We start from the raw sequence: 13,555 nt of genomic DNA, 5'->3' as shown, positions 1-13,555 counted from the left end.
TTTTTTAAGACTTATTTTATGTGTATGAGTGTTCTGCCAACATGTATGAATTTGCATCATGCATGCCTGGGGCCCACAGGAGTTGAAAGAGGGCATCGGATCCCCTGGAGTCGGAATCATGGGTGGTTGTAAACTACCATGTGGGTGCTGAAATCAAGCTCAGGTCCTATGCAGGGAAAAAAAATACTTTTGGCTGCTGAGCCATCTCTTCAAACCCCTGGTTTTCTATTTTTAAAAATTATACATCATTTAATACAATCCTTCCAGTTAATGTTTTCGAATTGATGCCAAAGGAAAGCTTTAACTGCAAATTAGGTTCTTTGGTGTTAGTTGGCACATGACCTTGATCTTTTCAAGCTAGCTGGAAGAAGATGATGCTCTCAAAAGTCTAAAAAGTGGCCCATTCAGGAGCATGTGATTAGAAATCCATTCTGTTCTACTTCCTTTGCTAGGTGCTGGGATCCAAAATAAATTAGATTTGTTATCTGTCCTTGAGAAGATTTGTTATTGTAAAGCAGTGCAAAACTTCTACAAAGTTATACTTTTATAGAAATTAATATACGACTTATGTTTTATTCTTTATTTTTTTGCAAAAGAACTGGTGAATTAACGCAACTGCAATGAACGTGTGCCCTTCACATTCTTGCACAACTTCCATAGAAGGCACTGAGAGAAACGAAACTCACTAATGGCTTTCTGAAGTAATGGGATCCACCTATGCTTTCAGAGACTATGATCTGTTTCCAGACTAGAAGACAAGTTGTGATTGACATTGTACAACCCCTGACAAAAATCACCTTTAACATGCTTTGGTGCTACATTGGACTTTATCTACAAATATTCTATTGGAAAGATTCCTGGTTTACATAAGCTGCTTAATTTTTTTTAATAGAGTTGTTATTAGATATTAGTTGGCATACATACAACATTGATTTTGTGTGTGTGTGTGTGTGTGTGTGTGTGTAGTTAGTCAACACATTGCCTACTACTTTATCTTTAAGATGCTGTGCAGTTTAGAAAGCTTGGAAATTTCCCAAGAAGCACTGCTTGAAATGCAAATGGAGCACTCCTACCCTCATTTAAATCAAACCGGAGCGGGAGCTGTGCTTTTTTCTCATATTTTGCGAAGACTGTGTGACTGATTGTGTTTATTGCTTCTTTTACCTCCCAGGGAGACCAGAGTCAAATTAATAACTAAAAATTATCACCTCATATATTTTTTAAAAATTTGTTTCTTTTCTCTATTTAGTTATTTGTCTTTGAATTGTTTTTTAAATTAATTCTTAAAAAAATTCAGATTATGGTCACCTATAAAATTAGTGTCATAAAGTCAGAAGTGGAGAAATAACTTAAAGTTATTAACTCACAGCCAAAACAATGACTGTTAGGTGAATGTGTATGACAGGTTTATGTACATATTTATATAATTTATCTTAGTAGGATATTGAAAGATAGGAAACTACATAACCTAATTATTATGGAAATAAAAATCTAAATTATAATCTTAAATATTAAAATGTTTTAAAATTGATTTTATTGAGCTCTACATTTTTCTCTCTTCCTCTCCCCTACTCTCCCCTCCCCTTCAGCCCTCTCCCATGGTCCCCTTGCTCCCAATTTACTCAGGAGATCTTGTCTTTTTCTACTTCCCATGTAGATTAGATCCATGTATGTCTTTCTTAGGGTCCTCATTGTTGTCTAGGTTATCTGGGATTGTGATTTGTTGGCTGGTTTTCTTTGCTTTATGTTTAAAAACCACTTATGAGTGAGTACATGTGATATTTGTCTTTCTGGGTCTGGGTTACCTCACGCAATATGATGTTTTCTAGCTCTATCCATTTTTCTGCAAATTTCAAGATGTTATTATTTTTCTCTGCTGTGTAGTACTCCATTGTGTAAATGTACCACATTTCCTTATCCATTCTTTGGTCGAGGGGCATTTAGGTTGTTTCCAGGTTCTGACAATGACAAATAATGCTAAATGTTAAAATGTTAAGTTGGCAAAAAAGAGTTTCAAATTTATAATTACAAATTGGCTTAACCTTAAAGCACAGTGTATTCTGTTTCTTTTCTAGACCCTAAATATTGTCTTTTGATTAAGTTAGAGATCAGAAGCATTAATTTCTCTCTCTCTCTCTCTCTCTCTCTCTCTCTCTCTCTCTCTCTCTCTCTTTCTCTCTCTCTTTTTGTACTCTTGGTGTCTTCATCACTCTCTATATTGTTGTTATTATTATTAATTATTTGAGACGTTGAGACAAAGTCTCTTATTGAACCTGGAACTCAGACTCAGCTAGGCTGACTGGTCAATGTGCTTCAGGGATCCTCCTGACTCCCCCTCCTCAGCACTGGGGCTACAGACATGTACCATCACCTCCTGACTCCCCCTCCTCAGCACTGGGGCTACAGACATGTACCATCACCCCCTGCTTTTGCATGTATGCAGAGGACTCAAATTCGGGTCCTCCCATTCACATCATAATTGAACTTTGCAACCAAGCCAACTCCCCAGACCAGGAAGTGTTCGTTTCTACCTTGTAAAAAAGATGTGATAACTTACAGGAATTAGCAAGCACAGAGGACAGCCTCACTCAGAATGTAGTCTAGCAAGACCGCATTGCAATAAAAGAGAAAGCAAGACCTTCTACTGAATCAGTCTAGGGTTCTTCCTAGGGAGGTCTTGCTTGCCTGGAGCCTCTCCACTGGTAATTTTTGCACCCAAGGTTTTTATATTGGGATGGCTTCCTGGAGTCACAGTAGAGCCAAGATGCTGCTTTCTTCTTCTTTGCAGAATCCACATTTTCTGGTTGATGGCTGAAATATGTAGAATCTTCAAATATAATTCATTTTATTATGTAGTACAGTTAATGCAAACATTGAGTAACAAAAATTAATATGCTGAAGAAACATATAGATAATTTTGGTATAGTTACTTTATTCGATTTATTTTTTACATTTAAAATTTTAATAATCTTGTGATTTTTAGAAAGTATTTAGATAATCATTTGTATTTCGAAGTTGATTGATTTTAAAAAATATTTTCCTCTCAATCTTGAATGTCCTTTTTACTTTTACACTCCATAAATTATTTTAATCTTTTTGGAGGAAGGGTTTGGAATGTTTTTGAAATTTTAGTAAGCAGTATCTGCTACTTCTCCAAAAAAAAAAAAAAAAAAAAAAGACACAATTGCAGCTATTCTGCTCCCAATGCAGGCACATTCTGTACCTTCTAGAGGTTCATTCCTATCATCCCAGTGTAATTCAAGAGGGCCAATTAAAAGCTTCTGCGACGAATAAATGAAGCAGGCGCTCATCTCAAGTTTCTCAGCTCAGTATTGAATGCTTTAAAGTTCTGTGGGTTTTGTTGTTGTTGTTTATCACACTATTAGCTTCCTTTCTTTCTTTTCTCCTTAGCCTCCTTCCCCCAGGTCATTTTAGCATCTGGGGTCTCAGGAGTAGCCAGTGCTGAAATGGGACGGGAGAGTTTGATAACGGGATGACTGGTTTAGAAAATGACCGTGCTGGATTTTGTCAACAGTGAAGAGATTATCCGGGTGGACTTGTAAGTGAAATGAGCTGACGGTACTCCCGTGTGGATAATGAACCTAAGCCTGGGCTATCTGATGAGTCTCATTGACAATATTACATTTTGCTAGAAATTCTTTCTGCAAAGATAGATGCACCCAATGTTTCAGCTCCAAGTGATGATTAAAATGAAGTTTTATTCAATTGGTTTTAATTTTACTCTCCACATGCTTCTAAATAGTCTCATTTAAACCATAATTCAAGCTCTTTTCTATGCGCATTGTTAAATAGAATAATATGTTACTTTCAACACAGTCTCTGCAAATTTTTGAGCCATGAATAGTAGGAACTGACTAAAATTATCTCAAAAACCCATCCTTTTTCTGTTACAGTATATGATTCTATAGTATCAGTCAGTTAATACATAACTGACAAGAGGGGATGTCAACAGATTGAGGAAAATCATTCCCCCCCCCCCAGTATGTTATGTTTTGACTACCAAGTTAAAAAATAGCTGAACTCTAAGTCCAGTTACAGAGCCGAACGAGGTAAGCTCTGAGGATATCAGTCTGATGCCCAGGTCACATTCATGCATTCCCCTTTCTCCTCAGCTATCTTGAAAATTCCTATTTCATAATTTTTCCTTCTCTTTGTATGAGCTTTTCATACCTTATCTTCCCATTACTATGTTTGTTCTTAGTCAAATTTGCAAAATCTAAAAACATCATAAACTCATTTTAGCTTTCATGCTTTAGTTATGTTACCACTAGCCTTAGTTTGTAAATGCCTTTGTGTGTGTGTGTATTTATATATCAGGAACTGTGCTAAGTGGCTAGGAAATTGGGCTACATAGGACTCTTGACGATTAAGCATTGCCAAAAATCTGTCTCTAGTTGTATTCCAATATAAATTCTGCCAATGAACAACAGTGTTGCAACTTTTTGAGAAGGGAGAGGAGAAGAGAGAGGAGAAGCCATTTGACCCCGCAGCTGCTGCAGGTAACTTAGTGGTCACAGCAAAGGGCAGATGGGGTGTTGCTGGGCATTAGGGGTCTTCAGACTTCCACAGTTCACAGGGCTAATGCTGGCGAGTCCTCTTCATTCCTGCCCCTTCTAATTTTCCAAGCTCTAGCAATAACTCCTCAACTTCTGCTCTCCCAGCCTAGCTAGTTGTCATGAAAGCCTATAGGGCCCAGAATGAGGGCCTTCCTCCTACGACATGTCTAAATGGCTGTCACCTGACACAGAAATGAAAACAGTGGAAATACACGCTATCAAGTTTGCTTTTATTCACATCACACAGTTTTATATATTTTTAACATATTTAAATGGCCTGTGAGTTGAAATACATTGACATGAAATAAATTCAACCTACTCCTCTGTAATGCAGTACAACAAGATAAGTCACATCTGTACACTACAGTAAGACCATTGCTTCCAGCCAACTGTACCCATAAGTATCTGTCAGTAATGAATGCCTCTGTTGAAATGACTGCGATGGAGCTCAACTCCTTCAGAAATTTAACTGTACTCAAAGAAAAGTTCTTTTGATCCCCAAACACGAAGCCTGGTTATGAGCAGTCAAAGGCTTATACAGGGGTTCTCTGACGTCAGCAGAGTTTTAGGTCTTCTTCCTCTGCAGCTGTTCACATGTCCATCTGCCCTAAGGTTGTTGAATCACGGTTTCCATATAGATGCATGCTCAACTTTCTGACCCCACAGGGAGGAAGAAAAGCTAAGAACTTGTCAGGAAATAAGCACTTCCAGAATCCCTTGAATACTATTCCTCACAACTCAGAAAGAGCTGTGTCATGTGCGCATGAGCATCGTTTACCTAGGCCCCGGTGTCACTCAAAGCAAGGCTGCTTCTATCCGGTAAGGAGAGCAGAGAATGGACATAAGACGGGGAACTTGCAGTATTCTATTACATAAAGCAAAGAACAGGTCAAACACACGTGAGTGGTGTCGTCAGAAAACCATTTTAGACCATCATATAGAAGAAGCTATTAAGCAAATCAGTCCTTTCCATCAATAGCTATCCTCATCACGATCCAGCTCAGTTGTGCGTAATCGGAAGATGCCGAGAAGCAGCAGTTTAATCAGGGTGAGCATTTGTTAGTCACTGTAGAAAGCAAGGCGGGAGTTAGGACGCCAGGGTAGTTACTGTTGCTCCTCATCCTTAGTTTCCAGTTATGAGGTCACTTTCTGGGTCCTACAAAGTAATCGTTGCAGTAAACGTAATTTCTCTATTCCAAGCCAGTGACAGGGGGAGACAAAAGAGGTTGAAGGGACCACGGTCCTTGTTAAATGACTTTCCTCTAAGACTCTCCTACAGGGTCCATTCAATGTTTCTCAGCCATTCTTTTACTTTTTATTTTTCAAGACAGGGTTTCTCCTTAGCTTTTGGTTCCTGTCCTGGAACTAGCTCTTGTAGACCAGGCTGGCCTCGAACTCGCAGAAATCAGCCTGTCTCTGCCTCCCGAGTGCTGGGATTAAAGGCGTGCGCCACCACCGCCCGGCTCAACATTTCTCTCAGATTTTACTGACCAGAAATATACCCTCTAAGGTACATGTAGCTGCAAACAGAGGAAGAAGCATGGACTTCTAGTAATTATCATTGTCACTACATTTCCTATCAGCAGATTAAAAAGAGGATGGCTATCTTCTCTATCAGCTTCTAACGATTATTTCCAAATATTCAGACCAGCGTAGGGATTGAACCTCGCAAATCATCATCTAAGAAGTATTATTTTCTCTTCTAAATGTTATAATTAAAAATTGAAAACAATGCTGTAAAAATATAAATATTTAAATTAAAGACCACAACAATGAGAGGCAACCATCTCTTGGTGCTCTTAGAGTGAGGGTGCCGGACAAAATGGTTACCATTTGATATCCATGGCTTGGGATGGAGGAAGCCCAATTCTCCCACGTGTTAGGAAAAGGGAGTGTCTCTTCCTGTGCAGAGGAAAGTGAGCAGGCCTCTCCAGAACTCACTCTAATCTGCCTTTGGGTGGAGTTACTGGGTGGCACTGAGGGAAAGGTAGGCTGATGTAAGCTAAGGCATTAGAAAGTGGTTCAGATGTTTCTTTCTACTATTTAGTGATAAGCATCTGTATTTCCATCATAGTACGAACTGCAAAACAGAACACAATACAGTACTGTGGATTGAACCCTGTTAGACAAGCGCTCTCCCACTGAGATATAGTCTTAGATCAGTAAACACTTTGTTTAGAATCTTAGTGCATTCAAATTCAACCATTTAATTTGTCATATGTTTGGTTTTGCTGATTGTGTGTGTGCGTGCACGTGTGTGTGTGATCATGGTATGATCTTTCTTCTTTTTATCCCCCCCCTCCCAGGCAAGGTCTCCATGCCCTAGTTTGCTTCTCTGTCTCTGTGATAAAACACCAAGCAATTTGGTTTACAGCAAAAGAATAACGGGATGATGAATACCTGGAAAGGTATTGCAATTTAACCAACTATTTAAGGGAAAACCATCTGGCTTCTCCTTGACTGAAACAATGAGTCTTAAGAGATAGAGACCGGAATACTGTAGCACTTGGCTCCTCTGTGAAAGCTTTCTTTGAATCCTTTCCCTGCAAGGGAGGCATTGCTATCCTCGCTGCGAGGGAGGTTGAGAAGCGAGGAGACTTACCCAAGGTGTTAGAAGCAGAAAGAGCAGAGGTGGGCTCCAGCTTCGACTGTCCCAGCCTGATTCCATCCCAGTACCCATCTAACTGCAAACACTAGCCCCCAGGGTTGACGGGAGAGAAACACCAACTGAGCGCAGTAGCAACGCCTGTGTTAGGACTCTATGTGGACAGTGCCCTAAAGGCAGCATTTTACAGAGCTTTTCATTGCTTATAAAATACGCTTGCAGTATGCCACTCACTTTTTAATGGAAGGAAACATTTGAAGAGGTCTTTGCATTTTTCAACTGAAAAGATCACTTTAGTGTGAAGTTAAATTTGTGTTTTCATAAGGAAAAAAATCTATAACCAAAACCCAGAATGTACATTTGTAGCTAATCTTGTAAAATTCTTTGTTTCGAGACAGGGTTTTACTGTGTAACAGCGTCCACGGCGTGAACTCGCTCCGTTGAGCCGGCTGACCTTGAACTCACAAAGACCCGCCCGTCTCTACCTCCCAGTTGACAGGATTAAAGGCGTGCACCACCACGCCTTTATTTGATAAATATTTACTTTTGTTCCACGCGTACGTGTTTTGCTTGCATCTATTTATGTGTGTACCAAGTGCAAGCCTAGTGCCTGTGGGGTCAGAAGAGGGAGTTGGCGCTCCTCCATGTGGGTGCTGGGAACCGAACCTGGGTCCTCTGCAAGAGCAGCACGTTATCCTAACTGCGGGGCTCTCCCACCGGGCTCCCTGTACAGCAGTTCTTAAGAAAATTACAGATTGTCCACAAGGCTGCTGCCTCGAGAATTTAGAAACTTCAACTTCCTAGCTGATTGCTAAGGTCTACAGAGATCTTCAGACCTCAAAGAAAGTAGTCAACTGGTGCGGCCACCACTCACGGAGGCACGGGACTGAAGGTCTCCGGGTGAGTCGGGGGCACGGCGGCTACGTAGAGCATCCCTCACCAGAGATGACGCTGGCGTACTTCCTGTATCCAATCGCCCCTCCCCCTGAGGACCCCCACGCCCGCGCCCCTTGGCTGCCGGCGCGCTCTCCGCAGGTGGCCGCGCAGGAGCCCCGCCCCCCGCTCGCTTCTTAAGTCGCGGGGCCTCGTCCGCTCGCTCTCGCGAGATCCGGGCAGCCGAGCGCTCGGGGCCTTTTCAAATCGCGGTCCGTTACCGCTCCGCCGGCCGCCGCCATTGTAGCTCTCGGAGCCCTCAGCGCGGCCGAGGCGGAGCCCGCGGCGGGATGGCCGATGCCGATAAGCCCGAGGCGGCCGCGGGTGACGACGGTCCGCAGCAGCAGCCGGCCGAGCCGCGGCGAGACCCGAACCCCGCCGAGTCCGAGAAGCCGCCGCGCAGCAGCGCCAACGGCGTTAAAATGTATTGTCTCCCCCGGGCGGGCGGAGGGCCGGCGGGCGGGCGGGGCGGGAGGCGCGGGAGGCCCCGGTGCGGGAGCAGGTGCGGCGAGGGCGGCCCTGGCCTCCGGCGCGCGGAAAACGGTCCCCTTTAAAGGCCCGAGGTTAGGCTCCTCTCGGGGGAGGACCTAGGGATGACATCATCGGACCTTTCCCCTCCCGGCCCGGTTCCGAGCCCCGCTGGGGGCCGCGTGAGCCGTGGTGGTGTCTGAAGTGTTAGAGCTCACCGAACCCATTGTGTTCCCCTTGATTGGCGCTCTTTAAAAGGGGGACTCGGTCTCCTCCACTCACCCGATGATGTTTGCTGTCTATGCAGGCTTTTTTTTTTTTTTTTAAAAAAAAACAAACACAAACTCAGTGTATGGTGGCCTTTATTTTACTATAATGCAGCATAAGGTGATACAATTAAATTACTAGAATATAAGTGTATTGACAGAGCTGGAACGGAACCCTGGGCCTCGTGTGCGCTAGGCAGGCGCTAGGCCACAAAATGACACCCCCAACCCACAAAATACAGTGGTTTTTTTTTTTTTTTAGAAGAAAACTCTCGATTTTAAGGTCGGATCTGTTATCTGTCACTGTAGAGAATTCAGTTGGCGTTAATCTATAAATACGGCGGTAGGATAGAGGCATCTTGCATTTGCCTCTCCTTGTCACGTGGAGTGATGTGAAGGCAAGCATTTTCTATGTCCCGTTCTATGAAATTGAAGTTAAATATGTCAGTAATGTAGTGAAAACACCCCCCACCTCTCAGTTCTGCTTCGATAGAAAACAGTGAACTCATGCGCTGATGGGGGAACGTCTGGCGTTTTTGTGTGGAAATACTTGCGGTAGTGATGGTACCCTTTGGACCAGTTTCTTGGAATGCACTGAATTGAACTGATTGCAAATTAGATGGGGTAGCTCTCCTCAGCATCATTACGACAGTCTTGCTCTTTGGATGACATCACTGGATATTTTCTCTTAACCACTGACAGTGTGTTTAAGAGGAATTATCCCTTTTCCCTGGGGCCCATCCTGAACTTTGGAAGTTCAGTGGTTGGTGTTTGCTGAAGCGTATATTCATTTTTGAAATGATGTATGTTGAGAAGCATCTTACTAATGTGCCGTTATTTAGAATCCATTGTGATACCTTTGAGTTGGCTAGACGTTAACTGGGGATTTTAGCTTCCCTACCCTCCTGGTGACATTTGGACAGGCAGCATTTTCAGAGCAGAACCGAGTTTAGCAGGTATCCAAGATTAGAACTCAGTGCAGTTTGTTCCCGGGTGGAACGTGTGCATGTTGCTCCACCATCGAGAAGTCAGAGCGCAAGTGAGGCTTAGAGCCTCACTTAGACCGTGGGCCTTAATGGACTTGCCATTAAAAATAGAAAGAAAAAAAACATTGGAATAACTACCAATACTATTCAGTCTGCATGTCTTTGGGTTCTGTCTCCATAGATTTGGTCATGAATTGAAAATAACCCCATATTGTATCTGTATATATACAGATACATAAGCATAAGTAACAAAGAGCTTAGAGTATGTGCGATCCTGTGTTTTAAGTCGCATGTAAACACTGCCATTTTGGGTAAAGGTACTAGAGCTTATGTGAACTTTATCTGTGGGGCGGAATGGGGCTCAGGGATGGCAGGTGTGTATCATTAATTTCTGTCTTAAGCATGGGAGTGCCACCCCCTTACTCTGGAAGAGAATAATATTTGAGTCCTATGATGTTGGTATTTGTGAAGCTGGTCTGTAAAACCTCTATTAGATCTGAAAATATAGCGCCAACAACAGTTGTATTGCAGGATGGGAAAAGGTGGGAAAGAACCATTTTTTAATTTCAGGAGACAAAATACAGAATGTTTCCATTTTCCAATTCATTCTTTCCCTTTCTTCCCAATGTTGAGTAGAGACCAGTATGCTAAAGGATTTATTGTTTATCTGATGGGCCATCATGAGATACTCACAGTGAAAAAGTAGGGCCTTAAATCTTAATGTCCATCTATTGAGAACCATAAGGATGGTTGACAACCCTAAACTTTGGGCTGATTGCCATGCTTTTAATGATAACAATTCATTAAAATAATTGTGATGACCAGATGCTGCTTTACAACATGCGCTGCTTAGAAGTGAACTAAGTGCTACTGTCATCATGACTGAATTTAAATTAATCCATAGTCTTTTTCATTGTTGTACCTTGAGGCCTTAAATGTTAAAGGTCCAGTGAGTATCTGTTGAAGACATACAGGGAGAACTTTTGGGATCATGAAACTCATGTAAAAGATTTAGTTGGCTTGTTCTTTAGACAGGAATTACAGATACTTGTTTCCTTCCCAAAATTAAATAAGTTGGAAGAAAAGTAGCAATTGTATTGTGACTCTTTGTTTTGTGTAATTATAAATGTGTTTCTGTTGTGCTACTTAAAAATATCCAGCATTGGGGTGTTGTGAAGTGTTTACTAATAAAGCATCAGTTTTATCATGAGTGAAGATCACAACTGTGATCTTTGTCCCTTAGCTTTGCTGAGTTATAATTAGAAAATAAAAACTGTATATTGAAGATAAATAGCATGTTTTGATTTGCTCTAAATATTATATGATTATTATAATTGAGCTAATATAAAAGTGTTGCAAATATTTATGATGTATTCTCTGATTTTCTAGTGTACAATGTGTCATTATTAACTATAGTTATTGTACTATATATTGGCTCTAGAACTCACTTGGTAACTGGAACCTTATTTTCTTAGGCAAACATCTTATACTTCTGGTGATGATCGTTGTACTCTGATTTAGTTATCATGCAGTATTTGGTTTTCTGTGTCTGGTTTACTTCACTTAGCACATGGTCTTCCAGGCTTTTCTTCTAAAGACTGGGTGTCTCTCTGTCTCTGTCTCTCTGTCTGTCTCTCTCTGTCTGTCTCTCTGTCTCTCTCTCTCTCTCATATGTGTGTCAGTTTGCGCCTGTATGTATACATCCAGAATATATACATTCTCACACCTTTCTTTTCTTTAACCATTAATTAATGGATTAGCAGATTTTTGGTTCAGTTTCACATCTTAAGTTACTGTGAGTGATACAGTATGAGTTCAGAATGGTGAGATGATTTAATTTTTTTTTATTTTGTTTTTTCAAAGTCGGTGAGATGATTTTTTTCCTTTGTTTATATTCAAAAAGTGGGATTACTAGGTCGGTTATTTGATAGTTCGGTTTCTGGTTTTTTGAGAAACCTTTAGTTGCTCCCTGGTTATCCTTTAAGTAAACAAAAAATTCCTTAATAATATTTTTTTAATGAATGACCAAGAGCAAATGGTTATCACAGTCACTTAACCTTCAGCAAGGTGAATAAGGGAGGAACTTAGTACTTCAGAATTCTGTGCATTTTTTGATTTCATCAAGGATAAAAACAGCTTGGAAGGATACTTATCAAAAGGCTAGATATCTTCTTACCTGACCCCAGACTGGAAACATTCAGTGAATTCAGTGGAAGCACATTATTATGCAGATAGTTCTTCAGGGGAATTAAAAAGAAAGGTTTGTTATGTCTGCTGTAGCTAGGGACCAGAGAAGAGGCCTTGTAAATTTTGGCTGCTTGCTTCTATTCTCAGAAATGCCACTCTGTTCACACACAGATGCATTCTAGAGTTGAACAATGAGAAGACACCTTTCAGGTCTTGCCATTTTTTATGAAAGAATAAGATTGATAGAGAAATTTCCCTGTCAAAATATGAATAGGTGGTGAAGCAAGTTTGGTACTAATGTTTCTTTCTTGATTATTTGAGCATTTCTCTTTGTTTTTGAGATCAGGTCCTGGCTAGGTTGGGCTGCATAGTCCAGACTGGTCTTCAGCTCCTGGCAGTCTTTTTGCTTCTACCTCTTGAGTGCTAGTATTACAGTCATGTATCACCATTTTCAGTGAGTTTAGGTGTGTGCTTATGTGTGTGTGTGTATGTGTGTGTGTGTGTACGGGTGTACTTCTGAGAGGTTTCTCACTGTACCTAAAGCTCACTGATTTGGCTAGCCTGGCTGGACAGTGAGGTTCAGGAATCTACCTGTCTCTACCCCCCAGCTGTGGAGTTACAGATGTGTATTTCCACGTCCAGCTTCTTAAGTGGGTGCGGGAGAGCCAAACCTTGGCACTCAGTTTTGCATATCAAGAGTTTACCGACTGAGCCATGAGCCATCTTCCCAATCTCCAGAGTCTGGGTTTTTAACTGGTAGAAAATTGCAGTTTATCCAGCACAAGTCATAGTCAGTCACCATGCTAGATACAGTGTGGATACCAAAGGATATAGGTTTTATTCTCATAGACCTTTATTTATGGCAATATTGTTACCGTCAGGAGAGTGGTGTCGTAAGTAAAACTCCCATATTAATGCTGTAAGAAGTTTGTTTATAGCTTTCTAAAATTGCTCATCTTAGACTTCATAGCCTATATTATGATATTTGGTTTGTTGTTAGCATAATCCATTAAGTTTAAAAAAATCTGTTTTCTTGCTCGTTATTCTTAGAGATTTTGACACATTAAAGTTTATAAAAATTGCCTTAAAATGATTTTGTTCACGAATTTACCTTAGATTGACTACAGCAATCCGTGAGTTAAATCCACTGTTGTTTATGTAATACGATTGCTTTCACGGCTTGGGGAGCTAGCCCAGTTGAAAAGTGCTTGCCTTATGTGCAGTGAAGACCTAAGTGTGAGCTCCAGTGTAATATGAAAGTTCTGGGCATGGAAGTGTGTCCTTGTAATACCAGTACTGGGGAGAAGGAGACAGGAGGATGCCTGCATCTCCCTGGCTAGCCAGTCTTGCCAATTTGGTGAGTGTCAGTCCAAAGGCAGACATTATCTCAAAGACAAGAATGATATTCCTGAGGCTGTCCTCTGGTCTCCATACACTTGCTCACAGGTGCGCTTGCGCACTTGCATACTTGTACTTGCATATTACTTTATAAATAGAAATTGCATTTTAAATCTTTTTTTTAATTTTTATTTT

The 13,555-nt window shown here is 41.2% G+C and overlaps 1 protein-coding gene across 2 annotated transcripts in view; it reads left to right on the top strand.

The window, feature by feature from the left end:
- The first annotated feature begins 8,165 nt into the window (after window positions 1-8,165).
- Myef2 (myelin expression factor 2) overlaps window positions 8,166-13,555 on the top strand; it is a 43,892-nt gene continuing 38,502 nt past the window's right edge. Inside the window, exon 1 of one of the 2 annotated variants that reach the window (XM_005372457.3) lies at window positions 8,166-8,539. The gene's annotated coding sequence lies outside the window, so the exon portion shown is untranslated. The remainder of the gene's footprint in view (window positions 8,540-13,555) is intronic. The other variant, XM_026787845.1, reaches the window with a different exon arrangement.

This window comes from Microtus ochrogaster (genome assembly GCF_000317375.1).
Source record: "Microtus ochrogaster isolate Prairie Vole_2 chromosome 14 unlocalized genomic scaffold, MicOch1.0 chr14_random_1, whole genome shotgun sequence".
In the NCBI taxonomy this organism is placed as follows: domain Eukaryota; kingdom Metazoa; phylum Chordata; class Mammalia; order Rodentia; family Cricetidae; genus Microtus; species Microtus ochrogaster.
Note: the sequence above shows the minus strand (reverse complement) of the source record. Positions and strands in the feature narration are given on the sequence as shown.